General features: G+C 37.0%; 1 protein-coding gene across 16 annotated transcripts in view; it reads right to left on the bottom strand.

Annotated features, from left to right (window-relative positions):
- Positions 1-8,383, bottom strand: part of FAM135A (family with sequence similarity 135 member A) — a 121,640-nt gene extending 113,257 nt beyond the window's left edge. For 4 of the 16 annotated variants that reach the window (XM_045498690.1, XM_045498696.1, XM_045498691.1 and 1 more), the window contains exons 1-2: positions 8,064-8,343; positions 6,380-6,468 (exon numbers count right to left, since the gene is read on the bottom strand). The gene's annotated coding sequence lies outside the window, so the exon portion shown is untranslated. Of the gene's footprint in view, positions 1-6,379; positions 6,469-8,063 lie in introns of all 16 variants that reach the window. The other 12 variants (XM_045498685.1, XM_045498683.1, XM_045498686.1 and 9 more) reach the window with 7 other exon arrangements.
- Positions 8,384-20,668: the final 12,285 nt, after the last annotated feature.

The following is a 20,668-nucleotide window of genomic DNA, read 5'->3' as shown; positions in this document are numbered from 1 at the left end:
AACCAGTGATATCTGGATTAGTCGTGCATCCCTAACCCTGCCATGTGGTATAATTCTGGCCACCTAAATTGGTTAAGTCTACATTGGTTGGTTCAGTCTAAATATCAGTCTAAATATCTAAACATCTGAATATGTTATTTCTTGATTTACATTTAGTTCTCTTTCTGTTTGGCTGAAGCCCTGACACCCTGCTCAGCTTTGTAAGCTCCCTCTTGCAGGGGCTAAACATGCTAAGTCACTGTATTATATCCTGCTCTAAAATCGCCAAGCCACCTGTCACTTGCCTGACTCTGAAGTTCATACCATTCAGATGGCTTTTAACTCTCTTTTTGCCTTCACAATATTTCACATGCACAACACACTTTCATCAGTAACATCTCTCATTTCAAAAACTGATTCACAGTGAAGATGAGCTTATCTACTAAGGAAGATGTAAATTAAGGAAGATCACTGGTCTAGAAACTTCTGCTGCTAGTGATTACTCATCACAATGAATTCCTGAGAGTCAGCCATATGCTATACTGCCCAAATTACAGAAATATTTAAGAAGAGAAAAGAGTACTAAATTCTTCTCTTTTAGAGACAGGGGAAGAGGAGACCTTCCAAAGGGAAAATAATGAGAACAGCTTGATAGACAAAGTATATTTGAAATAGCTGTATGTTTCTCTACTGACATCAGATATAAACCCAACAGCACTATCAAATTGAAACCAAATACAAACATTCAGAACTTTTTGGAGTACCTACTATTATACCAGTAACTTTAACTATGTGATTTCATTTAATTCTCATAAAAATCTGAAAAGAGCTATCATTACTCCACTTTACAGGTAAGGGAACTAAAGAGCAAAACGTGTATATAACTTATCCAAGATTACAGTTAAGAAATAATGGAAAAACGACAAAACCTTCAAATGTGCCAAACTACATGGCCTAAATTTAAACTTACATAATTGTAAAGTCCACACCTGACCTGTTTTGGAAATAGGTTGAATAATCGTCAAGTCATGAGATAAATATGCCCCCACTAAAAGAAAAACTGAAATCAGAATGCAGCATTAATGAAAAAAATAATCCTTGATAAATTAACCACATTTAATTTTCCATGTAATTAGCATTTTTCTCTAATTATGAAATCTTCAAATGTCTCACATCCCACACCTAGAAACACAAAATCTGAAGTTGTAAAGGCACTGTTATCTTCTAATTTCTTTAAAATTTGGTTTTGAACAGTTATTATCTAATAAAAGAGAAATACATGATTACTAATCTTAGAACTGGCACTTAGATTAAGAAGAAAGCATTCTCAAAACAAAATACTGTTCACTTTGGCGGTGCGTGGGTGGCTTAGTAGGTTAAGTATCTGAGTCTAAATTTCAGCTCAGGTCATGATCACCATTCGTGAGACTGAGCCCCATGTCAGGCACTAGGATTCTCTTTCTCTCTCTCTCTCTTTCTGCCCCTCCCCCAGCTCATGCACATACTCTCTCTCTCAATCAAAATAAATAAATAAGCATTAAAAAAAAAACATTCTTCACTTTGGATAACTGTATTAATGTGATAGAAAATCCATACAAAGAATTTTTTTTAAACACTGAAAGAATGTTGGTAACTTCTGAGAGTATTCCCATGGTTGACTTACTAAATGAGAATGACATAAACAGACAAATAACTTCTATTGCTCATTATGGGACACTTAATGAAAGCTACCTCTGACATTATATCAACAATGAGAAAACAGATTTAATTTATTAAACCCAGCTCACATAAACTTTTCAGGGACACATCAATGACATAAAACAAATCTGCCAGTAACTTAATACAGAATTCTTTTGAATGTAGTATGTTATTATCTACTTAAAAAAAAACAAGAATAGCCCAAATGACCAAAAACTAGTTACCTCTTTTTTTTTTTTTTTCAACGTTTATTTATTTTGGGGACAGAGAGAGACAGAGCATGAACGGGGGAGGGGCAGAGAGAGAGGGAGACACAGAATCGGAAACAGGCTCCAGGCTCTGAGCCATCAGCCCAGAGCCTGACGCGGGGCTCGAACTCACGGACCGCGAGATCGTGACCTGGCTGAAGTCGGACGCTTAACCGACTGCACCACCCAGGTGCCCCACTAGTTACCTCTTTTAACATGAAGAGAAATTCACAAAGAACCACAGCCATTATCTACTACCTCGTTCAGGGAGCTGCCCAGTATCCCTTAAAATATTTCATCATATTGGTTATCTCAACAGACAACAAAGCTCAGAACCAGAACAAAAATAAGTATAATGCTCTCTTCGAAAAATATTATTTTTTTAAAAAAATTTTGGGGACGCCTGGGTGGTTCAGTCAGTTAAGTGTTTGACTTTGGCTTAGGTCATGATCTCACGGTCCATGAGTTCAAGTCCCACATTGGGTTCTGTGCCGACAGCTCAGAGCCTGGAGCCTGCTTCAGATTCTGTGCCTCCCTCTCTGTTTCTCCCCCACATGTGCTCTCTCTGTCTCTCAAAAATGAATAACTATAAAAAACAATTAGAAAAATTTTTTTAAATATTTATTTATTTTGAGAGAGAGACAGAGTGTGAATGGAGGAGGGGAAGAGAGACAGGGAGACACCGAATCCAAAGCAACCTCCAGGCTCCTAGCACAGAGCCTGACACAGGGCTCAAATTCATGAATGGTGAGATCATGACCTGAGCTGAAGTTGGATGCTTAACCTACTGAGCCACCCAGGAACCCCTCTTTGAAAAATATTCTAAGAAACAAACAATGCTTTCATAAAAGTCTATGCTTTCTTGCTTTCTTTAGTCTAGCAGTAACTTTGATGTCAGAGAGATGTGGATTCTAATCCAGACTTACTAAATCTTACTTTTCTCAAATGGGGAAATATTTGTAACTTCTAGGTCAAAAGGTAAGAATTAAAAAGATTTTATACACACACACACACACAGAAAGCCATAAGCATGGTACTTGGTACATGGTGCTCAATAAATAGCTGATACTATGATTTTATTTTATGTCAACTTTTTTTCCTTTTTTTATTAGGTTTTTATTTTAATTCCAGTATAGTTAAAATACAGTATTATATCAGCTTTAGGTGTACAATAAAGTGATTCAACAATTCCTTACATCTCAATATGTTAATTTTTTTTAAGTAGGCTTCATGTCCAGCACATAGTCCAAAATGCGGGACTTGAATTCATGACCCTGAGATCAAGACTTGTGCTGAGATCTAGAGTCAGATGCTTAACTGATTAGGTGCCCCTTATCTCAATTTTTAAAATAAGACTTCATTTAGAGAAACAATGTAACTCAACTAAATAGGTTTTTATTACCAGTTTCAATTTCGTGGTTTAAAAATATTGTGATTTAGGAGGTGCCTAGGTGGCTCAGTAGGTTAAGCGATCGGCTCTTGGTTTCAGCTTAGGTATGATCTTGCAGTTTGTGAGATAGAGCCCCATGTCGGGCTCTGCTCTGACTGCGTACAGCCTGCTTGGGATTCCCTCTCTCCCTCTCTCTCTACCCCTCCCCTGCTTGTGCTTGCACTCTCTCTCTCTCAAAATAAATAAACTTAAAAATATATATTGTCATTTACAGGCCATCAGACCTTAAAGGGAAAAGAGTTGGCTTCCACTAAGATCTTAGGTGTTGAGAAAAACCAGGGGAAAAAATAAGGAAACGTGAATATTACAACTCTCTATTCAACAATTTTTTCTACTGATTTCACTCCCTAAAGACATTTCTTTGGTTCCCCCTAACTGGAGGGCTATTTCAGAACTCTTCTACAAAACTGGGGCCCTTGGCAAGCATTATATTATATAATTATCATACTTTGAAAAAAAATTACTAATTTTATAGAGGACTAGTGACACCTATACTCTAATCTTACCCTCCTGAGGAAAAGAATGAATTTTCAGTAAGCCTGAGGACAAATGAGGGTGGTTTTAACATATGGGGTCCTCAATTCCAGAAGACAAAGGTGATGGCAAAGGAAATATAGGCTTCTAAGGTCTGAAACTGTGACTGTCAATAAGCCCTGACCTTGCTGTTTAGACATTTACAGTGAGCAGTACTTCCAGTTGCAGGCCATGACTTACTGGCAACTTGAAGACATCAAGCAGCAGATGTCAGAGATACCAATGACCTAAAAACAATATTGAATGAAGCAGCTGCATCCCATAAGACAACTTCAAGGGGATTTCAAAAAGGAATACTTCTATTTTTTATTATATTAAGAACTGTAGCAAAAGGACATTTCATAAAACTTGACAGAAATGTTCCAAAATACTATTAATTATAGACTTCTATATTGATAATATAATGTAGAAATACTTTCTGTATTATGGATGGTGTAAAGAGACTTAATCCCATAAAAGGAAATATGCTATATTTTCTCAGGATATTGTTTTGGTTGAGAGATAGTGCATAAGGATTATTTCATCAAAATAAGAAGGCGTTATTCAAGCAGGAGACCTGGTATAATCTGGGATAATATGCCTGGCACCTCTATATTCCTGTTAAGAAAAAAGAGGCTAATTTTTATTAAATTTAGCACATTACTGATAACTAAGTATGCACTTATTAAAAAATGCTTATCTTTAAAAATAAAATGGTGAAACCCATTATGGAGCTGTTTCACTCTTCCTTCTGAAAAATCTAGACCTAACAACCAGTGCTTTGTAACTTTTCTAAAAAATCATTGAGTTCATTAAGCTTTTATTTTTGTATCACCATTCTGCTTATTCTTATTCATTTCCAGATTTTCTTCTTGACAAACAACTCAAGGAAAAGAAAAATAAAAAACACATTCCTCGAGGTGCCTGGGTGGCTCAGTCGGTTAAGTATCCAACTTCGGCTCAGGTCATGACCTCACAGTTCGTGAGTTCGAGCCCTGCATCAGGCTCTGTGCTGACAGCTCAGAGCCTAGAGCCTGCTTCCTATTCTGTGTCTCCCTCTCTCTCTATCCCTCCCCCACTCATGCTTTGTGTGTCTTTTTCTCTCTCTCAAAAATAAAGACATTAAAAAATTTAAAAAAAAACCACATTCCTCATTTCAAATCTATGTGCACCCACCTCTAGCCATTCACTTAAATACACACAGATACATACCACAACATTCACTTTTAAGCAGTTTTTCCTCAATTCCCAGAATCAAAGTGAAGGAAATTCTTGCCCTTTCTAATTCCTAAACAACCCCCACTGTCAAGGGTGTATTTTTACAATAAACAAAACTAAAATATAAGACAACAGAAAATTATGTAGGTAACCAAAGTTACATGAATAACTCCTACATTTTTCAGTGTCAAATCCTGACAAAGGGCATTTTAATTCTATATACTGAATGCAACAGTACCTGTTTCATTGTAATACGAACATTAGTATAAGCTAGTATATAGTTCACCAGCACTCTACTAGATTTTTCACAGAAGTCTAAAATTAAATTAAAAAATTGAAGTTCCAGTTTGATCTGGAATTTAAGCATTCAATTATTCTCTTACACAGTCTAAAAGAGATGGAAATAAAGTATTTATATACCAAGTTTTGCCTGTGGTGGCCCTAAGTATCTTTAAATAAGGCTTTCTTTGCCACTGAAAGATCACTGAGTGGCCACCTTTTTTACCCACTTATTACAGGTAGAAACACCTACCTATAGAGGTTAAGTGGCTTCTACAAATTAATGTCATGAGTCATCATAATAGTTTAGATCTTCTTAATGTTTATTTACTTTTGAGAGAGACAGAGAGAGAGAGAAAGAGAGTGAGCAAGCACACGACTGGGGGACAGACAGAGAGAGGGAGACACCGAATCTGAAACATGCTCCAGGCTCTGAGCTGTCAGCACAGAGCCCGACCTGGGGCTGGAACTCATGAACTGTGAAATCATGACCGGAGCCGAAGTTAGGCACTTAACCGACTGAGCCACCAGATGCCCCTAGTTTAGATCTTCTGACTTCAAGTCCTGTGCCTGTTGTCCACCATAATTTTTTTTTTTAATTTCTAAGAGCACAGAATCAACACACTAAAAAAAAAAAAAAAAAAAAAAAAAACCAACAAGAATTTGTAGGCATTTACTTTTTTCATGAATTGCTACCTAAAAATAAAAAAGATTTGTCTATGAAAGATGGAAAGCTTCCTTCAGAAGCAGCAGTTATCTCTATTTGCATTGGAAAAATCACTTTAAAAAAGTCTTAAAAGTTGAGGAGTTCATCACCTCTTACCACACACAATAATTGCTGGTTCTTCCAACAGAGGTGTGGCTTAATGACACTGGATCCTAAATTGTATTTCCCTCCACTTTTATTTCTAGTATCACTTTGAATAAGAAACTACACTTTTTTGCCTTGGTGTCTCCCTTCTGTACAACAGAAACAGAAAAATTTAAGTCCTACCTGACATAGACAATGTAAGGAAGAATTTACTGTTTGTGGACTGCTTTGAGATTCCAGAATGAAATACATAATCCAGTTGATCTTCAACCCTAGAATAAAGGCAAACTTCACTGAAAGTAACTGCTTCAGCAGATGCCTTCAAAATAAAATACTACACCATTATTTAAACAGAGCGGTTTTATGTAAATTAAACGGTGGGGGCTCCAACACTGGTTAGAAAGGTCTTTTGCCCAATTCAAAAATTTAATACTTCTATTCTCACATATTTTTCATTCAGTAGGCACATTATACCTATTCTTAAATTGGTAGAAATTATATGCATTTATTAAAGAGAACAGAGACCCTCAAGAAAATGATGCAATCAGTTGCAATAGTAAATATATAAAATAGCAAATTAACGAATTCTCTAAAATAAAATTTGTCAAATTTCATTTAAGGTCAGCTCTTGGACAACTGTATTTACTGAAGGGCAACAAAATTTCCAAATTTTAACCTTATGTTTGTAGATCAGCCTTTAACAAATCTTAACCCTTTATACTTTCATCAAGTCTATATTCAACTTACTTCTTCTGACATATAAACGTAATTCTTAGAAATTAAAGGTTCAATCAGTAAATATAAGAGGTTTATTGCTACTGTCACTCTTTTGATGATATTCCCAGTGAGGGAAGAAAAGAGATAAAAGAGATTTTATTAAATTGGAAGCTGAATTAAGAATACTAGGAGGATACCTAGCTTAGGTAGAAAGCACAAGAGACAACTCTTCAGAGATATAATGAAAAGTAAAACAGACTGAAGAGGCTATGAAAAAGCAAAAAACAAAAACAAAACAAAACCTCAAAACACCAAAAGCAGTTTGAGAGAGAGAGAGAGAGAGAGAGAAACACCCAAGATTAGATAACAGAAATAAAGGAATAAAGGAAAAGGACGGGAGGACGCGAGCCATCAGACGGAAACCGATGAAACAGGGTACCAAAAAGAGCTAAAGATTATGGGAGTCAGGGCCTGTGAAGGTAAGGTGGGGCACCGAAGGAACTCCAGCGCAAAACGACATTAAAGCAAACACACAATCGTAAACTCACAAAAGAGAACGAAGATGTGCCGACAGGAGAAAAATGAGAAGAGAGCCAAGGAAGAAATCACAGAGGCAAACTTGGTCGGTGAGGGTAAGGAGAGTCAGGAAGAAGAGCCAGACTAGGGATGCACAGCGAGATGGAAGCAATCGAGGGGAGCAAAAGGATACACTGCCTCAACGGAGAGACCAGCCGAGCGAAAGGGCACGTGGGAGGAGGGGATGAAAGAGCAGAACTACGAAAGAGGGGTAAAGGGAGGACAGAGCGGCGAGGATGGAGCAGACGGCGAAGGGCAGGCGAGGTCTGGGAACTGGAGTGAGGTTCAGGAAGAGCCGGCCGAAGAACATGCCGCAGGGGCAGGGGCGGCAGGGAGCACTCGGTGAGCGCCGTGGCTCCTCGCCACCCGGAGGGCACTCTGCACAGCCGTCCCCACCGACCTTCAGCAGGCCCAGGGCTGGGCTCCGACCGGCAGCCGCCGGACGAGGGGCCGCAGCGGGCGAGCGGGGACAAGGAGAAGGAGGCCGCTTCCTGCCGGGCCCGTGGGAAAGAGGGAGGGAGGGAGGGGTCCTGGGTGTAGGGAACCCGGGGAGACGGTGAAGACAGAGGCTTACCTTTCGCCGGGTTCGGCCTCCTCCACTGCCTGTCGGACGGAGGAACTCGTTGTCCTGCTGGAAAAAGACGGCCCTACCCGGGTCAGCACCATCCCGTCCCGGGCCCCCTCACATCGCCATCGCAGCAACCGCAACCACCGCAGTGGAGGAGCCGGTTCGTCACCGCCGCTCGGCTACCGGCCCACCACGGCCAGTGAGCATGCGCAGTCGCCCCAGTCTCGAGGGATTCCCGGCCAGCCAGCGCTACCTGCGATCAACAGGTCTCCGGCCCTGCGGCCCCGCCCCCGGCCTTCTCTCGCCTCCCCGTTCCTCCCTGGTCCCTCCCCTCTCTGAGGCTAGGCCCCGCCCCTTGCAAACACTTAGCCCCGCCCCCCCCGCCCCCCCCGCGTTCCAAGCCTCTCAAGCGCCAGTGCCAACAGATTTCGGGATTTATCCTCTCTATTCGGCTATCCCAAGCTCTCGCGAGAACGGGAGTTTTGCGTCAATAAAATGCGCGAACCCCTGTAGAAGTGTTTGACTAGGGGTTTAAAGAAACAAGGCGAGAGTCTGTGTTTCATGCTGAAGAGGAGGGCATAGGAGGATCGCAAAAGGAGGGAGTGCTAGGACTTCAGCTCTATTTCTCACGTTGATTTTTATTCGCTCTTCCTGACCTTTTGGCTGCCGTCCTGGATAAAGAGCCTAGTCCCTGCGCTACTCCCCTTGCGCAGTAGGAAAGGAAGCTGCAGGAAATCCACGCTGGCTCAAAACTGCTGGCTTTTAGGGACTTCTTGCATTTTTGGAGAGATCGTGGATGCTGCTATGGTTACTGCTAGGTTACTGATGCCCACAAAGGCGGGGAGAGGGGGCGATGAAGTGAAGTCTTTAGCTTTGAAATTCCATTAAAAGAAGCCTATGATTTGGTTAGCCCGTGAAGGATAATCTTGTGATTTACTTTCTCATCCCAGTTTCTGAATGTAATCCAGGCGAATTTTTTGTAGCTGTGTTACTAAAGCAAAGTTAATGAAAAAAAGGAAATTGTGGCTGTGGTGTGTGTTAAAAGTGAATTTGGAGGATGAATAGTGTTGATGGGTGTAGAACAATGAGCGTACTTAATGGCACTGTAGTTATAAAAAGGTTAAAATGGTAAATTTTGTAGGTATGTTTTAATAAAAATGAATTCAAAAGAAAAGGGTTTGTGCACTTATTTGGGAATACAGATCTTTCTTGAGTTATGACAGAGTTATGACCTTATAAACCCATCATATATTGAGAATATTGTGAGTTGGGGGTGCCTGGGTGGCTCGGTTGATTAAGCATCCCACTCTCCATCTTAGCTCAGGTCATGATCTCAGTGGTGTCTGAGTTCGAGGCCTTCTGTCAGGTTCTGCTCCAACAACACAGAGCCTGTTCGGAATTCTCTCCCCCTCTCTCTGCCCCTACCCGACTGGTAGTGCACTCTCTCTTTGAAAATAAATACTTAAAAAAAATTGGGGTGCCTAGGTGGCTCAGTCAGTTAAGCATCTGACCTCGACTCAGGTCATGGGCTCAGGTCATGATCTTGCTGTTTGTGGGTTTGAGTCCCTTGTTGGGCTCTGTGCTGACAGCTCAGAGCCTAGGGCCTGCTTGGGATTGTGTGTCTCCCTTTCTCTGCCCCAACCCTACTTGCGCGCGCTCTCTCTCTCTCAAAAAAAAAAAAAAAAAAAAAAAAAAAAAAAAAATTAAAAAATATTGAGTTGAAAATGTATGAAATACATCTAACTTACAAAGCATACACAGCCTAGCCTAGCCTCCCTTAAATGTGCTCAGAATACCTACATTAGCCTGCAGTTGGGCAAAACCATGTAACACAAAGCCTATTTTATACCAAAATGTTGAATATGTCATATAATTTCTTGAATACTGTACTGAAATTGAAAAACAGAATGATTCTAAGTGGATTGGTTGTTTATGGTTGACTGGGAGCTGTGGCTCACTACCACTGCCCAGTATTGTGACAGTATACTGCATTTTGCCAAAAAAATTATTTTTTCAAAATTTGAAGTTTGTTTTCTACTGAATTCTTACCACTTTCTCACCATAGTAAAGTTGTAAGTGGTAAGTCAAGCCATCATAAGTAAGGGACCATCTGTAATGATGCCTCGTAGCCCAGGCCATTTGAGGGATAGGTTTTGAATATAATTTATCTTCTGGTTTTTCTTCATCTTAGTATGTATTTCTAACATGATTCTGTGTGCCCTGTTATCCTATTATTACCAGTCTATTAGCATTTGCATGAATGGTCTGCTTTCCTGGTTCCTAATCTCTTTTTTTAAATAGCCAAATACCATTTTAATATCCTTTCTCATAAGGGCCTTTATTGTTTATTTTGTGATTTGAATTTATAGGCTCAAAACTGAAAGGCTTTTTATTCCTTTAGTTCTTCCTCTCTTAGAAAAAATATATTAAATATTCCATTATTTGCATTTACACATCTATGCCCTCCCTAAAATACACCCTGTGCTAAGATCCCTTCTCTATTATGTGTTCTTTTTATTCAAATCACATTTTTAAATCATCTATGTGCCAGACAGTGTACTAATTTTGGAGGGTACCAACGTGAATAAAAGAGAACTTGGTTGGAGTATTTGCATAATTACTTTACAACATAATGTGTATAGTGCAGAAATAGGTGCACAAGGAGGAGCTCCTCTGGAGCTCAGAGGAAGGGCATGAATCCAATTTAGACTGGAAGAGGTCATGAGTCAGGAAAGACTTCCAAGAGAAAATGATTCCAGAGAGTTAATAAAGTGGGATACATGTGTATGTGTGTGGAGGTGGAGAGATAGAAAGAGAAAGAAATTGCTTAGACAGAACTATGTAATAAGAAACTGATCTTTGCACAGAACTAAATCTAAGCATAATCTGATGGCCACAACTTGGGGATGTGAGGTTAGAGAAGCAGGCAAAGATCAGATCATGGTGAGCCATTGAAGGATTTCAAGGAAAGATCTATTCAACTGGTATTGTTTATTATCTATTCAGAGTGTGTCAAGCACTGTACTAGCTAATAGGGTACAATGAGGATCAAGTCAGTCCCAATGCTCAGGGAATTTACAATCTGGTATGGGCAGACATGCTCCTCAGATGCCAATAAACTGTACTAAAGAGGTTGTTTGGGAACCCAAGAGAGGAAGAGCACTTAACTAATCTAGAAATTTAGACAAGACTTCATGGAAATTATTCACCAATAGAAGAATATAAAATAATCTATTAAAGACAATTAGAAAAATTATGTTATCTCTATTAGAGAATGCATTGATCTAATTGTCAGATTACCTGGGTTAAAGTTCTAGATTCTTTAGCATACTGTGTAACCTTGGTCCCAGTTTTCTCATATAATAAGAGAATCAGATTATAGTGTCTAAGGTCCTTTAGAAACCTTATGATTCTAAATTTACTTCCCATTTATCTCCCCAGGTTTTGAGTCAGAATTTATGCTAATTAACATTTTTTGTGTCACATTTAATGTACATTAAGCTGAGTCTTACAAGTCATGAATACTGAAAGAATGGAAGGTTTGGAATACTTTCCATCCTATAGTTGATTTATATAATTTAACTTTGGCACAGAACATTTTTTTTTTTACATTTATGTCTTTTTGAGAGACAGAGAGAGACAGAGCACAAGTAGGGAAGGGACAGAGAGAGAAGGAGACACAGAATCTGAAGCAGGCTCCAGGCTCCGAGTTGTCAGCACTGAGCCACCCAGGCGCCCCTGGCACAGAACATCTTTGAATCTTCAGTAAACCTTTCTAACTGGAGTATTCTCTTTAACCAAAGATCAGGTTATCTCTCCCCTATAAAATTGTACAATATCGGCTCAGGTAAAGATTGAGACATTAGAAGAAATGAATATTGTAAACTTGAAAATAGCCTCATGGAACTATGTCTGTATTTGTCTATTGCTAGACATTAATTCATTAAGCAGGTAAGCTTGCTTTTTCCTTCCTGGGATTTATGGTCTTTAAAATATTCTTGTTGCTTTCAGTAGGTCACTATCAACTTAAAAAATTTTAATTCAAAAAATATAGTCAAAATTATTCCATCTTTTTCCGGGAATATGGTTCTTTTGGGGATTTTATACAGGGAATTCTAACTTCCTTTATATATATATATTTTTATGTTTGGTAAGAATTTGAGTATTCTCTAATAAATAGAATATTTATTATTGTATTTATAATATAAGATATTAATATATAATTATATATTATATATATAATATACAATATACAATAACTAATATAAGATACTAACTCCCCTTTTGGGGCAGTCTTTTCTCTGTATATAGATTTAATCGTGTGCAACTTGAGGGAGTGGCAACAGTACTCAAGGGTAATTTTTTTTAAAGTTATAGAATTTTAACAATATGAAATGGGGCAAAACAAAGTTTTACTACAGAGCTTCCTTCATGGTTATGGACAGCTACAAACTAGAAAGACAAATGTATTAGTTCATAACTTAATGTTGTAACATTATTTCATGACTTAATAGCCATGATCTTTCTGGAAGAACCACCATATAAAACTCAATTACCAATTTTTTCTTCCTGTAACGTAATAGCAAACCATCAAAAAAAAAAAAATTTCTTCTTCTCTTTTTAAATATATATTTTTTTATTTTTAAAGTTTTTTTGAGAGAGACAGAGACAGTGTGAGTGGGGGAGGGGAAGAGAGAGAGGGGGAGAGGGAACCTCAAGCAGGCTCTGCCGGGTGCACAGCCGGCGCAGAACCCCATGCGGGGCTCAAACCCATGAAACCACAAGATCATGACCTGAGCGGAAACCAAGAGTTGGATGCTTAACTGAGTGAGCCACCCAGGTGCCCACCCCTTTTTTTTTTTAACTTATAATGTTGGTTGCTCCTGAGAGGGAAACTTGGAGCCTGGAGTGCTTGGTGAATGGAGGAAAGAAGACTTTTTATTGTATATTCTACTGAGTTAGAAGTGAATATATTCAAGTGAATATAATCAAGTGAATATATTCAAGGAAAAAATATTTGGGTCTATAAATAGTTTTTAAAATGCTTATACAGTAGTTTTTAACAAGGATATTACAGAAAAAAACTGATAGCCACATAACTTATTATACTGCAGAAAAGCTTTTGTTATACAGTGTGAAAGGAGCGGTCAAGCAGTGACTTTGGAGTTGCAACTCAGATTATCTGGATTTCCAGACAGAGTGTCTGCTTGGATCATTCAGAGAGAATCTGTCAGACAGAAGACATTCCTCCCACTACCATCCCACGGAATCATTCCTGTGAAGCATAATTATCTAGTATCAAGTAACAGTAATGAAATGATTTCTGAATTATTCTCCTCCTTATATGCTTGAAGCTTACCTTGTTTTCTTTAAAAATAATATTTATATTAGGTTACTATTTGATCTGTGATAGCAAACATATTAGGGCAAGAATCTCAATCTTCTAATGACTCAGGCATTCTTATCTTGAATACTGATCTTTAAGCCAACTCTAGTCAGATAACTTCTGCTTCATATCAGACCTTGTCACGTATCAGACATCATCACATATATTGCTGACTTCTCTTACTCAACATATCTCAAACTAGACTCATCCTGCTCCACTTTCCCCAGTCACACATAGCTCCATTGCTCTCCCAACCTTCTAGTTTCTATTACCCTCCTCCTCACTGCATTTACTTAAGCCCAGGGCCTCACAGCCATATTAGTAACTTCACAGATTAAGCACATAGTCAAAACTTCAAAATGTCTTTCTAATATCAATTACCTTATACATTTGCATAACTTCCTTTTCTAGCTTCCTGATCTGTAAGGTATCATAATAAAAAGCTGCTTCATGAGGATGTTGTGAAATTGATTATTACAAAGATCTTTTACACACACACAAAAAAGGTACCCATTTCTGATTGTCCCTGTCACTGGCAGGAGTAACGAGAAGTAATGATAGATTGATAGATCAATTTATAACAAGAAGCATCCAAAATCAGTGCTTAAACCCTCTTAATAAACAAAATATACAACTCTAATCTCCTATGTCAATTTGCAGACCTCCACAGGGAATGCAAAATTAACTCATATGTTTAAAATCTCTTCAGCAGAAAAACTCTCCACTTCTTAGATTTTACATTGGGAATATTGATGGGAATGAAGCAGATGGGGAGGGGGGACTATAATAAATCATTTTTCTATATTAAAGTTATCATTATGCTTTATTTCTTTCATGGTCAACTACCAAATTTATTTATCCTTAGATTTATTTAAATATGTAGCAGTTGCCAAATTTATCTTGGGTACAGAAAAAGGAAAGCTTTGTATTTGGAAATATGAATCTCATTCATTATTTCCATTATGTCTTTAAAAGCTACCTAAACCATTCCCCACACCCCACCACCCCCAAAGTATTTAGAAACAAATGCAACCTAAAGTGATCTGGGAGCTGAGTAAATGGTTAGCTTATGGGTGATTCTATTTATAGAAACTTCTTGAAGAAAATATATGCTCACGGGTTTACTTTACTCTCAGTCTGGGTTTGAGGTTTTCTTTGTGAAAGAAATTTTAATTACAAATTTAATTTATTTTGTAGACATAATGCATTGTGGTTACTATTTTTCTTGAATGAGCTCTGATAGTTTGTGTCTTTCAGGAAAAATTTGTCCATTTCATTAAGTTATCACATTTTTTGGCATAATGTTTTTTATAATACTCCCTTATCATCTTTTTAGATAAATGTAGAGCCTTTAGTGATGTTACCCCTCTCGTTCTTGATACTGCTATAATTGTCTTCTCTTTTTCCCTGATCAGTTTGACTTGAAGTTTGTCAATTTTATCAATCTTTACCAAGAATCAGCTTTGTTTTCACTGATATTATCTATTGTTCTTCTGTTTTCTACATCATTAATTTCCACTCTGGTCTTTATTATTTCCTTTCTTCTTCTTGCTTTGGGTTTTGTTGTTCTTGTTTTAATTTCTTAACTCAGGCTGTTGATTGACACATTTATTCTTTTCTATATAAGTGTTGGTAGTATACTTGAAATTTTTTTTTAAGTACTGCCTTAGCCAAATCCTACAAACCTTGTCATGTTTGTTTTCATTTTCATTCTGTTCAAAATACTGTCTAATTTCTAATTTCATGAGCCCCATGACATATTTAAAAGTATGATATTTAGTTTTAAAATATTTGAGGATATTTTAGAGATATTTCTCTTATTGATTTATAATTGTATTTGTGCTCAGAGAATATATTTTGTATTACTTGAGTCCTTTAAAATTTGTTGGCATTTTTTAAATGGTTCAGAATATGGGTGATTTTCATAAATATTCTGTGCACATTTGAAAACAAAAGGTATTCTGCTGTTAAGTGCAATATTCTAGAAATGTCACTTATGTCAGGTTGATTGGTAGTATTGTTGAAGTATTCTATACCCTTACTGATTTCTATGTGTTCTATCAATTATTGAGAGTTGGGTGTTGAAATTTCTGATTATAATTATGGATTTGATATTTCATCCTGTATTGATATATAAACATATATACACTTAATAAAAGGACTCAAAAACTATCATGTATTTTGAGTCCTTTTATTAAGTGTATATATGTTTAGGATCATTATGTCTTTTTAAGGAAATTTATCCCTTTATCATTATGAAAAGGCCCTCATTTATCCTGGTGTTTTTTGTTTTTTTGTTTTTTTTTTTGCTGTGAAATCTACTTTGTCTCATATTAATACCAACATTCCAATTTTCTTTCTTTTAACTCATGTTATCATGGTAAATCGTTTTTCATCATTTTACTTTTAACCTATATGTGTCTTTATATTTAACGTGGGCTTCTTGAAGGCATGCATCATATAGATATGCCTTGCTTTTTTAATCCAAACTGACAATCTGCCTTTTAATTGGAATGTTTAGATCATTTGCATTTATTGTAGTTACTGACATGGTTGGGTTTAAATCTACTATCTTGCTGTTGGTGTTTTATTTGTGCCTTCTGTTCTTTGTCCTTTTTTTCTTATTTTTTGTGTTATTTTGTATTAATTTTTTTAAAAGATTACATTTTATCTTTTTTTTGGCTTATTAGCTACTGCTCTTTATTATAATATTTCAGAGTTTAAGGGTTATCATATACATTTTTAGGTTATTACCATTTACTTTTAAGAGATATTATACCACTTTGCATGTAGTGTAAAAACTTTGCAAAGCCTCTCAGGCTTTGGGTTATTGTCATACATTTTACCTTTTACATGTATTTCTACATGTGTTATAAACCTTATAATGAATTATTATTTTGTTTTAGACAGTCAATTATTTTTTAATTTAAATAATTAGAGAGATCTTTTGTATTTACCCACATAGTTGTCATTTCTAGTGCTCTTCAAGTTTTTGTGTTGATCTAAATTTTCATCTGTTATCATTCCTAGTTCTTCTTCTAACATTTCTTTTACCAGGTATGCTGGTAATGCATACTTTCTGCTTTGTATGTCTCAAAACGTCTTCACTTCATTTTGTTTATTCATACGTATGGAATCGTACACTGATATTTTTTTCCTCTTAGTGTTTTAAGTTGCTGCTATACTGTCTTCTCACTTGCATTATTTCCAACAAGGAATCTGCAGTTATCCTTATTGGTGTTCCTGATTGTATCATATGCCTTCCCCTGCTCCCATCCTTTCTTCATTCCTGATTTTAAGCAATTTGATCATGACGTGTTTTGGTGTAATTTTCTTCTTTTTTTTTTTTTTTTTGTGCTTCAGGTTTGTTGCGTTCATGGATCTATGAATTTACATTTTTCATCAAATTTTTGAGTACTTTTGACCATTATTCAAATAGTCTTCTCTACCATTCTTTCCTTTCTGAGGGGAACCATCATTACACATATTTTAGATGTCTTACAGTAGTCCCACAGCTTATTTGTGTTCTTTTTAAATTTTTCTTCAGTTTTTTCCCCCTCTTTGTTTCATTTTGGATAGTTCCTATTGCTATGTCTTCAAGTTCAGCAATATTTCCTTCTATATGTCTACTCTGCTGTTAATCATTTCCAGTGTATTTTTCATTTCACATATTGTGGTTTTCTAATGTAGGATAGGGAAAACTATTTGGCATAATTTTTATATTGTTCATATTTTTATTTAACATGTTCAATATTTCCTCTAGTATCTTGAGTATATGAATTCAGTTATGGCTTAATGTCCTAATAATCTGTGTCTTGTTATCTGTATCATCTCTGGGTCAATTTCAATGGATTGATTTTTCTCCTTCTGATGGATTGTGTTTTTCTGATTGTTTTAATTCCTGATAATTTTTTATTTGATTGCCAACATTGTAAATTTTACTTTGTTGGGCTTCAAATAGTTTTGTGTTCCTGTAAATATTCTTGAGCTTATCTTGGAGTGTAACTAAGTTATTTGAAACCAGTTTGATCCTTTCAAGTTTTGCTTTTATGCTTTGTCGGGGGATATAAGAGCAGAATTTAGTTTATGACTAATTTTTCCCCAATATGAGGCACAGCCCTTATGAGTACTCTATGATGTTTTATCATAGAGGGCTCTGCCCTCATGAATAGGATTGGTGCCCTTATAAAAGTAGTCCCCAAAACCTCCTTTTCTCTTTCTGCAATGGGAGGATGTAGTGAAAAAGTGCCATCTGTGAACGAAGATGTAGGTCCTCACCAGGCAATGAATGTGCTGGCACCTTGATCTTGGACTTCTAGCCTTTAGAACTATGAGAAATAAATTTATGTTGTTTATAAACCATCTAGTCTATAGTATATTTTGTAACAGCCCAAATAGACTAAGACAAGAATGTTGATGCCACAGGGTTTTCTAGTGTCTTAGCATAAAGGGGGTCTTCAGTTTCCTAGATAATTTTTGCTTTAGATTGTCCTTACCACAGCATTGGGATAGGAAAGTAGAAGAGATTAAAGATTGAAGATATTCTTTCTGAAACTCTCCTTTCTCTTAAGATACTTTCATAAACTGGAAAAGGTTTGAACTGGATTACATCTAAATGCAGAAAATACCTACTGCATAAATATTGAGTTTTGTCCAGGAGGACTATTCTTCTACCTGTCAATTTGGTAAAACAAAAAGACTATTGCTACATTACATCTTCAGATTTGAAAAACTGTGTGAATCTGGGCTAGCCATGTAACCACCCTAGCCCTCAGTTTCTACTTCTGTACTGTGAGCAAGATGCTAATGTCCTACGCTTCAAAATCCGTGATTCTCCTGTGTCAATAACATTGTCAGTTGTACTCCACTTACTGCTTTCATTCCTTTCATTAGGCTTTGATGTTTTCTTAGGATATTTCTTTAAGTAGAAAGGGAATAGAGTAGATTTGGGGCCTATTTTGATCTGCTCAGTTACTTATAAATCCTCGGTTTCGAATCTGATTTATTTTTTCTGGCCAAAGTGATTGTATTTACAGGGCAATCACAAATGCTTCCTATGTACTTTTCTGGCATAGGAAGATATTCATCTTACATTGAGTTCTTTTTTGGTATATATGTTAGTATAAACGTTCCTTTAAGATAGAATACATATTTTTCTCTTCTTTCTATCTTGGTATCGTGCCTTGTACAAAGAAGACTACAATAAATGTTGTACTTTATGTTTATGCTTTCACATGCCTTATCTTATTCAATGAAACAATTTATTAACAATGCATGGTAAGATAATATTTAATTTAGAATTCTGGGCCTCTAAGAAAAAAATTCAAATAGAACTCACTTACCTTTTGTTAATCCTTAAAGAGTTAATCCATTATTTTTAGACTTGCTAGACACAGTAAAATAATAGAGTAATAAAATTAATCCTGCTTGAAATTAGTTAATGAATCCTTTGTAAACAAACTAATAGTCTATCTTTCTTACATTCAGGGTGAGTATAAAATTCAATGTTAGATGATTTTTAATTTTATTTTTTTTAATTTTTTTAACGTTTATTTATTATTGAGAGACAGAGAGACACAGAGCGTTAGCAGGGGAGGGGTAGAGAGAGGAGGAGACACAGAATCCGAAACAGGCTCCAGGCTCTGAGCTGTCAGCACAGAGCCCGACGCAGGGCTCGAACTCACAAACTGTGAGATCATGACCTGAGCGAAGTCAGTCACCCAACCAACTGAGCCACCCAGGCGCCCCAATGATTTTTAATTTTAAATGAAGATATTATTTAGCTCATCTTTTTCTCTATTTCTACAAGACAAATGAAGGAGCTTTAATATTCCTGAGCTGATATGTTCAAGGTCTCTTAGATACAGTAATTTTTCTAAAATTGTAGTTTATTTCACTGATAATAACAAGGCCCCAAATTAGCCCTCCTTCTTTTCTTCTTCTTTCCCCTCTCCCTCCTTCTTCCTCTCCCCTTTCCCCTCCTCCTCCCCTTTTTCCCCCTCCTCCTCCTCCTTCTTCTTCTTTGTTCTTCTAGCTTACTCTGAATGTCTTCTGCTTCAGTTTATGTCCATTCAAACCACTCTCCCTACTGCTGAGTGATTTTCCTAAAATGCAAATTTTATTATGTTATCATGCTTATGATTAAAATTCTTTGGTAGCTATCTAGGGTCAAGTGCAGATTTCTTAGCAAGGCTTATAAAGGCTTATAAACTCTGCATCGGGGATGGGAATAATAGCAGCAGAAGGAGCAAAAGGGCAGGTGGAGCAAATGGAATCAGAAACAGCATTTAAATAGGGTGGCTCGAGGCAGCTTTTGAGAGATGAAAACTACAACTTGTTATCGAGTAGAGATTGAGGTTGTTACTTAGACAAGAGTATTTCCAAATACCAAGAATAGGATGAGGATAAAAGACAAAAAGGAGTTGAATATGGAAAGTAGGACTCCCTTTTTATGGAGTGACATATGTGTGTGAGGGAAATGGGCAGGTAATTTATCATTTTAGTTTATAGGTTGCTGGACTCTCAGACCACACCATTACCAGATAGAGAAAGAACATCTCTTGGAGATCATTGATTCTAGGTCAGATTCAGTGACTGTATGGGCTTTTGAACTGTTTCTCTTGGGAAGAAGATATATAACTCCGTGTTGGAAGAAGAGTGAAAGGCTATATGATGACCAGGAGGATAAACTTGGCAGAAGCTGGCTAGCTATGCAAACCTGTTTCTCCCTTCTCCTGGCACACAAATAGATCACATTACAGACTTCTTTGCAGTTAGAAGCAACCATGTGAGTCAGCCTTAATTAGCAGGATGCTAGTGGAAGTGATGGGTGCCACTTCTTGACATAATGCATGTCACAAATATCTCATGTATGATCTTCTCTTGCTCCCTGTTTGCTGATTAGATGTCAGTTCTCAAGGTAGCCTTTGAGGTCATGTAATGAAGTTGGCAGGGGCTCCATTAGCCTAAATCTCTGAATGATCACGTGGACAGTACATCTACACACTACCCTCCTAAAACCACCTTTCTTCACCTGCTTTGACATTGCCAGTGTTTGGACATCTTAGGAATAAGAAATAAACATTTTATTGAACCACAGAGATTTTAGGGTTTATCTCTTGCAGCAACTAGTGTTCCCTTAACTAATACAACAGATAATATTTTTAAAATCATGTTCAGGAAATATCCATCTACTTCTAGTTTACTGTGGATGTTTAAAAAAATC

The sequence above is a fragment of the Leopardus geoffroyi genome, chromosome B2 (assembly GCF_018350155.1).
Source record: "Leopardus geoffroyi isolate Oge1 chromosome B2, O.geoffroyi_Oge1_pat1.0, whole genome shotgun sequence".
In the NCBI taxonomy this organism is placed as follows: Eukaryota; Metazoa; Chordata; class Mammalia; order Carnivora; family Felidae; genus Leopardus; species Leopardus geoffroyi.
This window is presented reverse-complemented; position numbering and strand designations above follow the sequence as displayed.